The following is a 17,622-nucleotide window of genomic DNA, read 5'->3' on the forward strand; positions in this document are numbered from 1 at the left end:
GTGGTGAACTGCACCCCCCTGTCTGAGATGATTCTTTAGGGATTGCACAAACATTATGGCCAAACTCCTAGCTGAGGGGATCTTTGGAGAGGCTACAAAGGGTGCTTGTTTTGAGAATAGGTCAACTACGGTCCATATTACAGTATTTCCAGCACTCAGGCAATTCCACAATGAAATCGATGGCTATTTCTTCAAATGGTCTTCTAGGGTTAGCCACTGATTGTAATAAACCTGGGGTTCCCCCAAGTAATTGTTTCGTGGAAGCACAAATTAAGCAACTGTAACATATTCATTCATGTCTCTTCATTTTTGGCCACCAAAATAGTCTTCACAAGATGGAAGGGTTTTTACAAACCCAAAGTGGCCTGCTGATTTTGCATCGTGTGCTCTTTCTAACATCATCATCCTTTGACTATCTGGGACGTACACTCTTGTCCCTTTTCATATCATATTTTATCATTAGAGCATCTTTATGGTTTTGGAATCAAGTATCTCATTCCAAAGCCTCTTTAAACATTTGCCTCCGCCTCAGTGAATCTGACATGGGAGGTTTTCCCCTGCATGGAACCCCTGAAGCTGATGTGAGCTGGCTGGAAGGGATTATAGAATTTACTACTTCCTTGGTAATTTTGTATTGAGGCATATGTGAAAGAGCAAAGGCCTATTTCACACACACACATGGTATATAATGGAGATTGAAATTAAATTGATTGAAATATTAAACCCTGTTTCAGGGACAATTTTCTTGGGGTCTCTAAAGCCTCTTAAGTTCTTATGTCCACACTTCAAATGGAATTTTATTACCCTCTTAAAAATGTCTCCATGTTAAGAGAGCCCAGCAGACAGCAAAGGCATCCTTTTCCCTCACAGCCCATCTTATCTCAGTGTCTGATAACTTTCGAGAGGTGTAAGCACATGGTTGTAACTCTCACTTATCTTTTTTTGTAGCAACACTGCTCCCACTGCCACATCATTTGCATCCACTTGAATTACAAACGGCTTCTCTGGGTCTGATTGTCTTAATGGTTCAGCAGCAAAAAGCTTTTTTACTTTTTCAAATGCCATTTGACATTTGAGGGTCCAGCCTATGGGGTGACTTGGTTTGGGCTTCATCATTTCCTGTTTTTAATAAATTTGTTATGAGTAAAGCAATGTGCAAATATAGGAATAAATTGTCTAAAGAAGTTTGCAAATCCCCAAAACTTTGCAATTGCCTTCTGGTCCATGGAGCTTCCCACTCCAATGTTGCCTTTACTCCATTTCTGTGCCTCCTGCAGAAATACAATACCCCAAGTAATCTAATCTGTTTTTATGAAAATCACATTTTGACAATTTGGCATACAGCTGGTTTTCTAATAACTTTTTTTAACACTGCTCTTACTAGCTTTACAATTTCTTCCAGTGTTTCAGTATAAATTAAAATATCATCTAAATACTCCAATACCCCCTTATAAGATATTCGTGTAGCACCTGATTTATCAATTGCATGGATACTGCAGGTTCCCCTTGTAGCTCAAATGGCATCACTTTGAATTGATAACACTCTGAAGGGCAATTAAATGCAGTTTTCCAGTTATCTCCTTATTTAATCCGTACTCTGTAATAGGCTTGTCTCAGGTCCAATTTTGTAAAAAAATTCCCCCTTACACAGGTACTCCAACATGTCTTTCATAAGGGGGAAGGGGGTACATATTTTCCACTGATATTGAGATTTTTATAATCCACAAACATTCTAAGGACTACATCCATTTTATCTCTAAATAATATAAGGACAGCCATTTTTGATTTAGCAGGTTGGATGAACCCCTGAGCCAGGTTTTTATCTAAAAACCTAAGTTCTTGCATTTCTTTAGGCATCATAGCATACACCTTCAGTTTAGGAAACTTAACCCCTGGGACTATATAGCACATTCAGTTGGTGGATGAGGTGGGAGTACATCTAATTCCTTTTCACTAAATACTTCAATTAAGTTTCTGTATCCTACTGGGACGCTGTTCTCTAACTGTGTGTCTGCTTTTAGTGTGTTCACTGCCAACACTTCAATTTCTCAATCACCAGCTTATGGCAAGCAAGCAATCGGCATTGCCTGCGCCTTTTTGTGGATTGCTTACTCTTTTCCTCATTCACCACTTCCTTGTTACTCCAATCTACTGAGGGATTCCATTTTTTACCCAAGCTAATCCTAAAATCAGATTTACACTCATCCCAGGGGCTACAATAAAAATAATGATTTCACTATGATTTTCAAGCTTTATAGTCACTGGCTCAGTGAGATAGGTTGCAGCTTCTCCCCCCATAAGACACCCATCTAGCTGCTTGAACCCCATGGGTTGTCTCAACTTTCTGAGTTGTAGTCCCACTTTTTCTTCTGTTTGCGAGCTGATCACACACCTTGTGCACCCCGAGTCCAGTTGGGCCGTGGATGTCTCCCTTGCTCCCAAGGAGGGTACAAACAGTTCTACCCTGGTAGTCATCAGGGGAAAAGGACCACTTACCATTGGGTCATTCTTCCCTTCTCTGTCACTCTCATAGAAAACAAGTCCAGGCTTCTCAGGGGTCAGAGTTCTCTTCCCTTTGCTGGATAGGAAAGAGACCTCTATGACCTGTTCAGCGACTTTTGTTTGTTCTTTGGACTTCGGTACAGGTTTGTTTGTCCTAGTCTTGCTTGGAATTAGATGTGCTGACATTTTGTGTGATGCAGGGCAATCAGCGGCTCTGTGTCCTTTTCCACAACAGAAGCATGCTCCCATACCCAGAGGGGGTCCATTCCATCTAGTCTTTGGAACATTTCTCTTGCTTCCTCGGCCAGCTGGGTGCTTCTCAGCTGCACGAGTCAGTTGTCTTAACTAGTGTGATGCCAGTAATCAAATCTAATTCCACGTCGGTAGCCAATTGGTACCAATCTCTGAGGAGATTGGGTACTCTTCTGGGTAGGCAGTTGTAATACAATTCCTTGCTTAATCCATCTCGGAATTGGTAGACCAACATATGTTCAGACCATCCTCTTAAGCGAGCCATCAGGCTACGAAATTGCCTAATGTATTCAGCAACTGGTCGCTTCCCTTGCTTGATCGTCCAGATTCTCAAATCTGTCTTCCTTGCCTCAATGGGATCTTTAAACTGATTCCATAGCTCTTGCATGAAAGCATCCACAGCATGGAACCCTGGGGCCACCTCATCATATAAGGACACAAGCCACTGCATCCCCTTCCAGGTTTGCAGAAATAGCATTCATGTGCATATGTCTACCTCCATATCTTTCTAAGTAATTTCACAGCTGGGTCATAAAGTAAGCCAACTTCTCTGGTGGCCATCAAACATAACTTTAAAAGGAGGAGCCTGTTGATCCTTCAGCCTCAGTACATATCCGGGTGGTAGGTCAGCACCCAGTGGTGCTACCAGATCTCCAGTCCTTTCAGCTATTTGACAGCCAGGTGGTACCCCAAGACTCATCGGGCTAACAGTTGTTGGGATGCAATCCCATGCCAACCTCTGCCATACAGCCCCCGATGTCCCAGACCAGCCTGAAGCCACTGGCTTTGGGTGGGGTGTTGGTAAGCAATCTGGTGAGCGGGACCCACAACTGACCACTTCGGTGGGGCAGCCTCTTGAACCTTCAATCCCCTGAACTTCTCTCTCAGTTGCTCCACGGAAGGGCTGCAAACACACACAGGAAGCCTCCCTCCAATCCGCTGGCTCTCCTTGTTCTGCTGCCCCCTTACTTGCCTTCATTGGCCAAGTCTCTGATAAAATCAGAGGAAATTCAGCTTCTGCTGCTTTCCTGAAGCCACTCATCCACTTAGTTTTTGGTGCTGGGCAAGAAGCCTCCGTGCGCCTCCCTTCTCCAGCAGTAATTGGTGGCTCTATTAATCCAGCTTTCTGCCTTGGACAAACCCCAATCAATGAATCTGTCTCTCCCATGGTTAAAGCTGACAACCACAGAAAGGGAATTCTCCCGTTGTCCTCATCCACCTGTTCTTTTGTTGAGTGTGGGTCTCACAATGTCCCAGCACTCCTGGGAGGAAAACCCAGGTAGGCTGCTAGAGAGAGTTAGTTTAAAGTTAACATCCAGCTCAAGAATCCAAATAAAACTCCAGGTTCATTCCGTCTCCGTAAATCTTATATCCACTGCATGGTAATGTCAAAGCGAAACTAACTCTGAGGTTCCAACACCAAATCATAGACTTCAACAATAATTTTCCCAGACAACCTCTCTCCCCCCCAACGTCTTGTGTGGTCCATATAAACAAGTTCACTTTGTTATAGGAACCATCTGCTTCAAATCCACACTTGTTTGGGTGTCCTTGAAAAGGTTTCAGGCTCTCATAGTCTTCAGCGGAATCATAGACTTTTTGTTTCTCCATCTAACCCACTCAAAGGTAACACCTCCACCCCTTATTCCACACGTTGAAATGCAGAGGCACATAACTGACTTGACACTTACATTTTTTATTTGGATGAGTTTCTCTACTTTTGCACACTTTTGCTGTTAAATTGATATAGTGTCCATCTCACTTTTTGGGCAGCTCTAGGCAGCTGTTAATAGTAATTATAAATAATTTCAGATTAGGATCATTAGATCTCACATCCACAAGGATAAATGATAAGTGAGTTACTCTAATCACTCATGGTACTACATATGAACTCTTCAGGATATATGAGATATTAGTTGCCTACCAAATTCTTAGAATCACAGAGTTGAAAGGAGTCATGATGGCAGCCTAGTCCCAATGACTGATTGTCCTCTGCAATTGATTCCCGTTAGAGCTTTTCCTAAAATTAGAATGGGTTTCCTAACATTGACTTGGAATTTGTCTTCTTACTTCAGGATTGAATGGATGGGCAAAAATTCTTTAATGGTTGAAATTTCAGTTGCCAGGAAGCCAAAAGCATTCTTGGGCAATGTCACATTTTGTTTGCTATCATTTTTTTAAGTGTATTTAAATGAGAAGTTGGGTGCTTTTTAGAGACATGTCTCAATTGGGTCATCACCTAATCTAATTTGAGGGAATGGTAAAACAGATTTAGAGAACTGACAATAGCTTTGTTCCAGTCTCATATCAGGTAGATCATCTGAAGAGAAGAAAATTTCCCTTGACTTCTAGTGAAGATAGCCAAATGAATACACACCTAGGGAAGTATCCCTGAAGGCTTTTTCCATGGACTGTAGCTCTTCAACTACTAATGGAAGGAAGTGGTATTCCTTCAGTTTATATGACTCTTCTGGTTTGGGGAGTCTTAAAAGTGCTCCTTAAGATTCTGCAATACAGCTGAGGTCTGCAAGTAACTTCAGGAGCTGTGCTTCAAAGCAACTGCATGCTGAAACCTGGGGGGAGGGGCTGCAATCTGTTCATGGTTAAAGAAGCAGCAGCTTTGAAATTTACCTTCAAATGGACAGTATGTTGTGCCTTTCATTTCTTAATCACCTGTAAGGGCTATTAATCTTTATTAAATTAAAGGAGGCTGTCAGAACATGTACAGTCTTATTGCACTGAGGTAACCCAGGAGTAATACAGTAAACAATGGTTTGTATTAAATGTGGTTTATAATACACTTGTTATTAGCTTCGAAGTCGTGTCCGACCCATCGCGACCCTATGGACAACGTTCCTCCAGGACTTCCTGTCCTCTACCATCTTCTGGAGTCCATTTAAGCTCACACCTACTGCTTCAGTGACTCTATCCAGCCACCTCATTCTGTCGTCCTCTTCTTCTCTTGCCCTCAATCTTTCCCAGCATTAGGTTCTTCTCCAGTGAGTCCTTCCTTCTTGTTAGGTGGCCAAAGTATTTGAGTTTTAGCTTCAAGATCTGGCCTTCTAAAGAGCAGTCAGGGTTGATCTCCTCTAGGACTGATCAGTTTGATCACCTTGCAGTGCAAGGGACTCGCAGGAGTCTTCTCCAGCACCACAGCTCAAAGGCCTCAATTTTTTGGCGCTCGGCCTTTCTTATGGTCCAACTTTCACTGCCATACATTGCAACTGGGAAGACCATAGCCTTGACTATATGCACTTTTGTTGACAGGGTGATGTCTCTGCTTTTTAGTGTGTTGGCTAGATTTGTCATGGCTTTCCTCCCGAGGAGCAAGCATCTTTTAATTTCTTGGCTACAGTCCCCATCTGCAGTGATCTTGGAGCCCAGGAAAATAAAATTTGTCACTACCTCCATTTCTTCCCCATCTATTTGCCAGGAATTGAGAGAGCCGGATGCCATGATCTTGGTTTTCCTAATGTTAAGTTTCAACCCAACTTTTGCACTCTCCTTCATCACCCGCAACAAGAGGTTCTTTAGTTCTTCTGCACTTTCTGCTTCACTTTCACTAGAGTAGTATCATCTGCATATCTTAGGTTGTTGATATTTCTTCTGGCAATCTTAATTCCAACTTTTGACTCATCTAGCCCTGCCTTTCTCATGATGTGCTCTGTATATAAGTTAAATAGGCAGGGCGACAATATACAGCCTTGCTGGACTCCTTTCCCAATTTTGAACCAATCAGTGGTTCCATGTCCAGTTCTCACTGTTGCTTCTTGGCCCACATATAGGTTTCTCAAGAGACAAATAAGATGGTCTGGTACGCCCATCTCTTTAAGAACTTACCACAGTTTGTTACGATCCACACAATCAAAGGCTTTAGCATAGTCAATGAAGCAGAAGTAGATGTTTTTCTGGAACTCCCGAGCATACGTTGGCAATTTGATCTCTAGTTCCTCTGCCTCTTCGAAATCCTGCCTGTACTTCTGGTAGTTCTCGATCCACATACTGCTGGAGTCTAGCTTGTAGGATTTTAAGCATAACTTTACTAGCCTGAGAAATGAGTGCAATGGTGCGGTAGTTTGAACATTCTTTGGCACTGCCTTTCTTTGGAATTGGAATGTAAACTGATCTTTTCCAATCCTGTGGCCACTGTTGAGTTTTCCAAATTTGCTGGCAAATTGAGTGTAGCACTTTTGCTGCATCGTCTTTTTAGATTTTGAATAGCTCAGCTGGAATACTGTCACCTCCACTAGCTTTGTTGTTGCTCAGCTTTTCTAAGGCCCACTTCACTTCACATTCTAGGATGTCTGGCTTGAGGTCAGTGACCACCTCATTGTGATTATCAGGGACATTAAGTTCATTCTTGTATAGTTCTTCTGTGTAATTTTGCCACCTCGTTTTAATCTCTTCTGCCTCTGTTAGGTCCCTGCCATTTTGGTCCTTTATCTTGCCCATTTTTGCATGAAACGTTCCCTTCAACTCTCCAATTTTCTTGAAAAGATCTCTGGTCCTCCCTATTCTATTGTTTTCCTCTATTTCTTTACACTGTTCATTTAAGAAGGCATTCTTTCTTCTAGCTATTCTCTGGAATTCTGCATTCAATTGAGCGTATCTTTCTTTTTCTCCCTTGCCTTTTGCTTCCCTCCTTTCCTCAGCTATTTGCAAAGCTTCCTCAGACAGCCATTTTGCTTTCTTGCATTTCTTTTTCTTTGGGATGGTTTTGGTTGCTACCTGTGGTACAATGTTGCAAACCTCTGTCCATAGTTCTTCAGGCATTCTGTCTATCAGATCTAATTCCTTAAATCTATTTGTCACCTCTACTGTATATTCAACAGGGATATGATTTAATTCATACCTGAGTGGCCTAGTGCTTTTCCCTATTTTCTTCAGTTTAAGCCTAAACTTTGCAATGAGAAGCTCATGGTCTAAGCCACAGTCAGCTCCTGGTCTTGTTTTTACTGATTGTATAGAGCTTCTCCATCTTTGGCTGCAGAGCACATAGTCAATCTGATTTCTGTGTTGACCGTCTGGTGATGTCCATGTGTAGAGCCGTCTCTTGGGTTGTTGGAAAAGAGTGTTTGCTATGATCATCGTATTCTCTTGACAAAATTCTATCAGCCTGTGCCCTGCTTCATTTTGTACTCGAAGGCCAAACTTGCCTGTTATTCCGCTTATCTTTTGGCTTCCTACTTTAGCGTTCCAATCCCCCATGATGATAAGGATATCATTTTTTGGTGTTAGTTCTATAAGGTGCTGTAGGGCTTCATAGAACTGGTCAATTTCATCCTTTTCAGCACTGGTGGTTGGGGCATAGACTTGGACTACTGTGATATTGAATGTTTTGCCTTGGATTCAAACTGAGATCATTATGTCATTTTGAGGATTATATCTCAGTATTGCTTTTCCTACGCTTTTATTGACTATGAAGGCTACTCCATTTCTTCTATGTGGCTCAAAACTGCGCCCACTCCATAAGGGGAGGCATCACAGGCAATGCAGATGGGCTTGGATTCTATGAAGTGGGCGATTGTAGCATTACTCGCTAATAGATCCTTCAAGGCCTGGAAACTTGTCGTGTGCCCTACTCCAGGCCCATGTAGTGTTTTTGTCCAGCATCCTGTGTAAAGGCTCTGCTATGGATGCCTTGTGGGGTAAAAAGGCGTGATAAAAATTAAGCAACCCCAAGAAGGCTTATGTTGTGATTCAGGGCCAGCCTGTGGGTCCGGCAGCCGGCTCGGATGTCTCGGATGACTCAGATGAGGGGGAGGAGGAGGGTGTTGAAGACGAACTTGCTGATGATGGCTTGGAGGCTTCGCAGAGCCCCCAGCCAGGGCCCTCTTCTCAGCTGCGCGAGCCCGAGAGTGCGGAGGATGATGACCCACAGCTGGCCCTGTTCAAGGACGCCCGACGCAGGAGGCAGTCAAGCAGGAACAGGCTGTGGGACTCCTCGGGAGGAGGCACAGGGAGGCCACGCCCTGAACTCTAAATAAAAGGAGTGTTTGGGGAAGGGCTGGTTGCTGAAAGCAACTGTTCCGTTTGAGGATTCTAGTTCCAGTGTTTTGTTTCTTGATCTGTTGTTTGTGTAATAAATCTTGGCAGACGCTTTCCAGCCTCAGACGCTCTCCAGTCCCTACTGTTTATACAGGGGTTGCCTTTCTGCAAGGCCAGTAGCAGGCTGGTTCAGAACAGTTTGCTTTCAGCCTCCCACCCCTTACTACTAAGATGGAGCAGCTACGTGCCGAGAATGCTCAGCTCACTCAGCAACTCACTTTGCTGGCAGCTCAGGTGGCTCAACTGCAAGCTCAGGTACATGCTGCACCCCCACCCAGGAGGAAATGTCAGATAGCAATGCCGGATAAATTTGCTGGCAATCCAGAACTGTTTCCTGCCTTCCTGGGACAATGCCAGCTTTTTATCAGCGTGAGAGCAGCTGATTTCCCCACTGACCGGGATAAGGTGGGATTCGTGTTAAGCCTTCTTTCGGGGGATGCAGCTCGTTGGGGCACGCCTCTGCTGGCACAACCTAGCCCTTTGTTGGATAACTTTGTGGGGTTTTGTGACCATATGCGCTTAATGTACGAGGACCCAATTAAGACGCAGACTGCCACCCGACGCCTGAAAGCTCTGAGGCAGGATCAATGCCCCCTACAGGCCTATATCAGCGATTTCCGGCTGCTTAGCCAGGATTCCGCCTGGAATGAGGCTGCGCTCGTGGATGCCTTCCAGGATGGATTGTCGGAGGAGATGTTGGATGAGCTGGCCCGCGTGGACATTCCCTCAGACCTGAATGGGCTGATCCATCTTTGCCTGCGGATCGATGCCCGGCTGCAGCAGCGAAAGAGTCGCCGTGCCACCCCACAGACCCCTGCCGCCCCTGTTGTGCGTGAGCCCCCAGTCCAAAGGGAGGAGCCGATGGAGCTGGGTGCTGCCAGGTCTCGTCTATCGGTGACGGAAATGGACAGACGACGATCGGGGGGGTTGTGTTTTTACTGTGGGGACCCTGGACATTTGGCTGCTTCCTGCCCAAAGAAGCGTCAGCGGGCATCAGTGACCAAGCCTGCCCCGAGAAAGTCCCCTACTTTGCTGTCGGGAAACGCCCCGAGCCCGATCTAGACGGTGTGATAGATCGGGCGACCCCCAACAACTACACCGAGCGACGCCATTCCGATGGTGCCTGTGAACCTCCACGGCATTTGATTTTGGAGGCACGTCTGATCCTTCCTGGCAAGCCAGAGGGGATTCCAGTCCATGCCTTAATTGACTCTGGGGCTACCACAAACTTTATGGACTCGGCCTTTGTGGCCAAATGGGCTGTTCCCCAGTGTCCGGTGGATCCGCCCATGCTAGTGGAGACTATCGATGGTCGAGTGCTCCTGTCCGGGCCTATTACGGCCGCCATGCAACCAGTGTGTATGGCCATCAGTTCCCATGTGGAGGCCATCCAGTTCTACATCACTTCGGATCTGCACTTCCCCGTGGTCTTGGGACTGGCGTGGCTCCGGGCGCATGATCCACAGATCTATTGGTCTCAGAACTTGGTCACCTTTCCAAGCTTGCAGTGCGTGGACCACTCCCGCCATATCTGTGCCGGCCAGGTGGAGGGTTCCTCAGGGGTTTCCTTGCCTCCCGAACTGTCCGACTTTGCTGATGTGTTCAGCGAGTCAGAGGCGGATCAATTACCCCCGCACAGGCCCTATGACTGCTCCATTGATTTAGTCCCTGATGCGCCTCTCCCAGTGGGGCGTTTGTACTCCATGTCGGAGCCCGAGTTGGCTGCATTGCGGGACTTCCTGGAAAAGAATTTGGCTCGCGGTTTTATCCGGCCCTCGTCCTCGCCAGTGTCTGCGCCCGTGCTCTTCGTCAAAAAGAAGTCGGGCGAGTTACGGCTTTGCTGTGACTACCGGAAACTCAACGCCATGACGGTGCGCAACCGTTACCCGCTGCCCCTCATCCCCGAGCTCTTGGACCGACTCCGGGAGGCTAAGATCTTCACGAAACTGGACCTGCGTGGAGCTTACAACCTCGTCAGAGTTCGGCCGGGTGATGAGTGGAAGACGGCGTTTGGTACTCGCTATGGACATTTTGAGTACACGGTGATGCCGTTTGGCCTGACCAACGCCCCCGCTGTGTTTCAGCATTTTATGAACGACATCTTTCGGGATCTGTTGGACCAGTTTGTCGTGATCTACCTGGACGACATCCTGATCTACTCCCCGTCGCGTGAAGTGCATCATCAGCATCTCCGTCAGGTCCTGCAGCGACTTCGAGACCATCGGCTGTTTGCCAAGTTGGAGAGGTGCCAGTTCTACCAGGTGACCATCGATTTCCTGGGTCACCGCATTTCTCCTGAGGGCATCGCCATGGAGCCGAGTAAAGTTGAGTCGTTGCAGAGTTGGCAACCCCCGCGTCGCGTGAAGGATGTTCAGCGACTTCTTGGATTTGCCAACTACTATCGAACATTCATTCCTGGCTTTGCCGCCTTGACAGCCCCCCTCACCCGGCTCCTGCAGAAGAAGACTCGGTTCCAGTGGAACGCACCAGAACAACAGGCGTTCCAGGCTTTGAAGGACGCCTTCATGAAGGAGCCCATCTTGAAGCATCCTGACCCGCAACGGCCGTTTGTCGTGGAGGCGGACGCCTCCGACATTGCCATTGGGGCCGTGTTTCTCCAGGCAACGACGCCCAGCGGTACCCTTTTCCCTTGCGCGTATCACTCTCGGAAATTGAACCCCTTGGAGCACAACTATACCATCTGGGAGAAGGAGCTGCTGGCCATCAAGGCGGCGTTCGAGGCTTGGAGACATCATCTGGAGGGGGCGCGGCATCAAATCGAGGTCCGGACGGACCACAAGAATCTGGAAAGCCTGCAGACCGCTCGGAATTTGAACCAACGCCAGATCCGGTGGTCCCTTTTCTTTGCGAGGTTTGACTTCCGGGTTCGGTACATACCAAGCGGGCACAATCAGAGAGCGGATGCTCTGTCCAGGAAGCCCGAATATACCCGAGTGGAAGACAAGCTTCTGCCCAGGACAGTGATCCCCGTCGAGTCTTTTGCTGCGGTGCGGGAGCCGGTTGATATACGGGCTCGGATCCAGGAGGCGCAGCAGCAGGAGGCGTGGGTGGCTCAGCAGAAGGAGGAGGTGGGGCCAGACTCGCCTTGGACGGTCACAGATGGACTCTTGTATTATCGTGACCGGCTCTATGTTCCAGGAGGGCCACTCAGGGGACTCGTCCTCAGCCAGTGTCATGATAACCCGGCAGCGGGGCATTTTGGCCTGTTTAAGACTCTGAACCTGGTCTCCCGTACCTTCTGGTGGCCCCGAGTCCGACACGACGTCTAGTCTTATGTCACCTCCTGCATCCCATGCAGGCAGGCTAAGTCAGCGACAGGGGCCCCGCCTGGTTTACTGCAGCCTTTGCCAACACCCAAGAGACCCTGGGGGGCTGTGTCCATGGACTTTCTGATGGATTTACCCCCATCCTCCGGCTTCACGACAGTGTTTGTGGTGGTGGACATGCTGACCAAGATGGCGCACTTCATCCCCTGTCGCGGCTTACCGTCAGCTCGCGCCACTAGTCGCATGTTCATCCAACAGGTGTTTCGGCTGCACGGCCTCCCCGATAGAGTCGTCTCCGATAGGGGGGCCCAGTTTACAGCCCGCTTCTGGCAGGAGTTGATGCGTGCATTGGACATTAAGGTTTTCCTCTCGTCCGCGCATCATCCTCAAACTGATGGGGGTACCGAGAAGGTCATCGGTATCCTGGAGCAGTATTTGCGCTGCTACGTCAACCTGCAGCAGGACAATTGGGTGGACTATCTGGCCATAGCCGAGTTTGCCTTTAACAACTCGCAGCACACCTCCACGCAGATGACACCGTTCTTGGCCAATGTGGGTTATCACCCCCGGTTTTTCCCCCTTTCTCCCGTGGACTCACCGGAGCCGGCGGCGAACGACTTCATGGCGTAGTTACAGGCGATCCATAGATTGGTGCGACGGCAGCTGGAGAAGGCCAAGGCCGACTACAAGAGGTTTGCTTATCGGTTGAGACGGGATACGCCTCCACTATCGGTGGGGGATCGGGTCTGGCTGTCCACCAGGAATCTACCGTCCACACGGCCGGCGAGGAAGCTGGACCACCGTTACCTTGGACCGTTCCCAGTCGAGGCTGTCATCAATCCGGTCGCCTATCGTTTAACTCTGCCACGTTCCCTGCGCGTGCACCCAGTCTTCCATCGGTCCCTGTTGGTCCCCGAACAACCGGCTTGTCCACTCCGCCAAGCGGAACCTCCCCCATCAGGACCTCGTGATGGAGGCAGCACCCCCGAGTACGAGGTCGCCAGCATCAGGGATTCCCGTTGGTTGAAAGGTCGTTTCCAGTACCTGATCGAGTGGAAAGGGTACGGGCCGGAGGACTTCACATGGGAAGACGCGACCGCCGTTCATGCCCCTGCGTTGGTGACTGCTTTTCACGAACAATTCCCATCCCGACCGCATCCGGATCGGCAGCCCCGGGGAAGGGCCCTGCGGTGCGGGATAGTGTTGTGATTCAGGGCCAGCCTGTGGGTCCGGCAGCCGGCTCGGATGTCTCGGATGACTCAGATGAGGGGGAGGAGGAGGGTGTTGAAGACGAACTTGCTGATGATGGCTTGGAGGCTTCGCAGAGCCCCCAGCCAGGGCCCTCTTCTCAGCTGCGCGAGCCCGAGAGTGCGGAGGATGATGACCCACAGCTGGCCCTGTTCAAGGACGCCCGACGCAGGAGGCAGTCAAGCAGGAACAGGCTGTGGGACTCCTCGGGAGGAGGCACAGGGAGGCCACGCCCTGAACTCTAAATAAAAGGAGTGTTTGGGGAAGGGCTGGTTGCTGAAAGCAACTGTTCCGTTTGAGGATTCTAGTTCCAGTGTTTTGTTTCTTGATCTGTTGTTTGTGTAATAAATCTTGGCAGACGCTTTCCAGCCTCAGACGCTCTCCAGTCCCTACTGTTTATACAGGGGTTGCCTTTCTGCAAGGCCGGTAGCAGGCTGGTTCAGAACAGCTTACATCTCTGCTTTGTTCTTTGGTGTGGGGGCCCCCTTGATTGCCTTTCCCTTTGATGCTGCAGGGTGAATGCCCTCAGCATCTATCCTAAACCCCAGGAAATCAGTGGATGCAACCCCAATGCTGCATTTTTCCCTTTTTAGTTTTGGACCTGCAACACAGAATCTCCCCAAAACTGCCTGTAGACGCTCAGCTAGTACCTCCTCATTGTCTCCAGCAATGAGGATGTCGTCAAAATACAGGCAGACTCCTGGGATACCCTTGAGCATCCGCTCCATCACCTCCTGAAAGATGCCTGGAGCTACACTCACTCCGAACTGCAACCGGTCTACCCGGAAAGCTCCCTTGTGCGTTGCTATCGTCTGATCAACTGCCATCTCCTTGGTAACAGTGAGTTGCTGGTACGCTTGCGCAAGGTCCAGCTTAGCAAAAATGGCGCCACCCTGCAGCAAAGCGAGTATGCTGCTGACCGTCGGAACGGGGTAAGCATGCTGATTAAGGGCCCAATTAATGGTGCACTTATAATCAGCGCAAATTCTTACCTCCCCATTGGCCTTGAGTGGGGTGACTCTAGGAGTCTCCCACTCGGCCCCCTCAACCGGTTTTAGAACTCCCTGCGCAACTAGCCGGTCTAGCTCTCATTCTATGTTTTGTTTTAGGGCAAACGGAACACTCCTGGGCTTGATTTTAATGGGCGGCACGTTGGGGTTTAATTTAAAAGCAATGGGTGGCCCTGTGTATTTCCCTAAGGTGTCATCGAATACGTCTGCAAACACGTTGTAGACTGATTCAATGTGGGTATAGGTTTTGTGTATCCCAGTGATGTCTATCCCTAGGGCCTTAAACCAGTCTAATCCTATTAGACTGGTCCTCTGCCCCTCGACCACTAGAACGTCCAAGAGCCCCTAGAACCCCTTAAACCACACTGTCAATGTGGCCTACCCCTTGACTTTGATTGGGGACTTCTGGAAATCTGTGAGGGTTATGCTAGATGGTCTCAAATTTACTTGCTTGCTACAGCCGCATATGGTGTTAAACATTTCACGTGAGACTATTGAGACCGATGAGCCAGAGTCAAGCTCCATTGTACATGGGATGCCTTGGAGGTAAATATCTAGTCTAATTTTTGGGGTGAGTGGCCGGCGAGCTCCGGTGTTTAAAACGACTCTCCGGCTCGGAGTAGCCGATCGACGTGTGTTGTTGAGGGGCCCTGGTACCTTTTGACGGTGGGTCCTCTGCGTCCACGTCATTTAGGCGGTCTCAAGCTCGGCTCCGGCAGACAGACGCAATGTGGCCCGTCTTGCCACAGGCTCGACACTTTGCCGTCTGGAATTTGCAGGTGGCTCTCGTATGATTGCCCCTGCACCCGGTGCATCTTTGCTTGGCCGCGCTGCAACTGCACCCCAAGCATCCCGAGCATCTCTTCTCTGGGTTGGACGCGGTCGTCACTCGTTGGCTTTTCGTGTTGTCTCGTCACACCGGAGGCTGGCTGGGTTGGGGCTGCACCGCATCTACTTCTGCGTCATTGTCGATCGTGTTGCCGCTTCCGCCGCATGTAGTCGCCTGGTGGATGGCTCCGCTTGGGTTGCTGGAATGGGCCCAGGGTTGCTCCGGCGCCTCAGCCATGTCTCGGGCCAGTACTTCATCCTGGACCTCCTGCAGGGTCAGTTTGGGTCTGGCGAAGAGCTTTTGTTGCAGCCTTCGGTCCCGGAGACCAAAGATGATCCGGTCTCGCAGCCACTCATCTAAGTTGGAAAACTTACGGAGTCGGGCCACCTGTCGGACCGCTGCAATGAAATCAGCAGCAGATTCTCCCGGTAGCTGGTCCCTCTTCTCAAACTGGAACCGCCATGCCAGCTCCAACATGCGCGGGCTGAAATGGTTGTCCAGCTTCTCCAGGAGGTCGCTGTAGGTGACAGATCCAATGGCTGTTGATGAGCACAACCCTACCGTTAAATCGTAAGTGGCTGGGCCGCTTATGCAGAGTAGGGCTGCTACCTTCATGCCATCTTCCGTGATGCGGTTCAATCACAGGAAGAACTCGACCTGTCCCACGTGCGACTCCCATCTCTCGGGGTGGCGGATATCGAAAACTGGAATCTGGCCAATCTGAGCCAAGGCGCTCTGATCTGGTGGATCCTGTCCTGCTGGCGTGGTGACCTGCCAACACGACTTGCCGTGGGAGGAAGGTTACCTCTCCTGCAGTGCTGGTGTCATTCCTTCTATCCTCAGTGCCAAGCAAAGCAAAATCCCATCCCACCTTCGTCGCCACTGTTACGTTCGATGTTCTTGGATCAGTAATGATGCCAGGCGAGAGTTACAGCAACAACTTTTATTGGAAGTAGACTGGACTGGGGAAATAGGGGTTACCTGGGCACTATATGTACCTGTCCAGGTGTGCGCTCGGCCAATAGATTCAAACCCTGGTTTCCCGCCTAAGTTGGCACCCAATAGATTTAAACTTGGCTTTCCCGCCAAACAGCTGTTACCTGGCTGCAGCTGTTCAGCCCTGCACCCCCTGGTGGCCCTTGCAAGATATTTCTGCCCACATACATAACAGTTGATAGCTGTGGCTTTCTTGGTTCTGGCAACTGTTTTGCTTTTGACCTTGTAACTCGCATGACAACTAGAGCTTCCTTCTCTTTTGATATCTTCAATACTGGAATCTTTGATCTTTTAGAGAGAAAACCAGGGAGATCTGGTTTAAAAATAGGTTTCTCTCTCTGCTCTTTCAACCTGTATGTCGAGCCTCGCTGGCTCGCCACTCTCTGGGGAAGCTTCACCCCTCCAGGGGGACACCAGCCAGTCCGATACCTACCTCCCGACGTGCCTGCCAGCCTCCGGTTCCTGCCAGCGGGTCTGCAGCAGCACAGAGGGCTCATCCAACCGCCCACGTGGCACGGGATGCCTCTGCAGCAATCGAACAACTAGGGCCAGCACAGGCGGCTGCCAAACAGCTGACGGCCGCATCTGCACAGTCTCTTCACTCTGTCGGGCCTCCGACAAGGGTCCTCAGGCCTCTCCAGCAACTGGCCAACCGTGACTGATTCGGAACGGCACAAACAGCTGTTGCGGACAAGGCAGGACATGGCTGTTGGGTTGAACAAACAGCAGGGAAGAGGCGGACGCGGTGAGGGGCGGTGGAAACAACAGTGGATGGCAGGACTGGGCTGGGGATCTCGGCCAACCCCATCCAGGGACGTGGGGCGAGGGGTGACAGGGACTGAGGGTTTGCACATGAGGAGGGGTCTGCGCAGCATGGGTGGTGATGTGAATGGGATGGACGGGGGAGCACAAGGAGGGGATTTAGGCACTAGGCCAGGTGTTGCCTGGCGGACTCACCAGTTTACACTGTCACGCGAAGCGCGAAGGAAGCGCGCAGGGAGGAGATGGGTGGGGTCTTTATCAGATTGTGGGCGGATGTTGGTTTGTGTTGGGGTGGGGCCGGGGTGTGTTCAGTCGTTAAAGGAGTGTTGGAGCAGGGTGCTGCCAACGCTGACTTTATTCCGGTTTAGTCTTTCTGTTTGGTTGCAAGAAGAATAAACCACATCACTTGTACCTTGGATGTGTCTGTGGTTTGTCATCAAGGATGCAGCGTGACAGTAAGTCAGCGTTTTCCCTGGTGGTTGGCATGGCAGAGGAACCACAAGGGACTACTCTGGCAGCTGCGGAGGAAGGGCTTGTGGGAGCTACTGCAGCACCACAGGACCCAGCTAGAGTGGAGGGGACCCAGCCAGTGGTAAGGCCCAAGGTCAGGGGTACTGCTCCTATGTCTGACAGTGATGGAGTCCTGGAAACGGCCCCGGGCTCGGAGCGGAGAATGGTGGTTTAGCCT

The sequence above is a fragment of the Vipera ursinii genome, assembly GCF_947247035.1.
Source record: "Vipera ursinii genome assembly, chromosome: 1".
NCBI lineage: Eukaryota > Metazoa > Chordata > Lepidosauria > Squamata > Viperidae > Vipera > Vipera ursinii.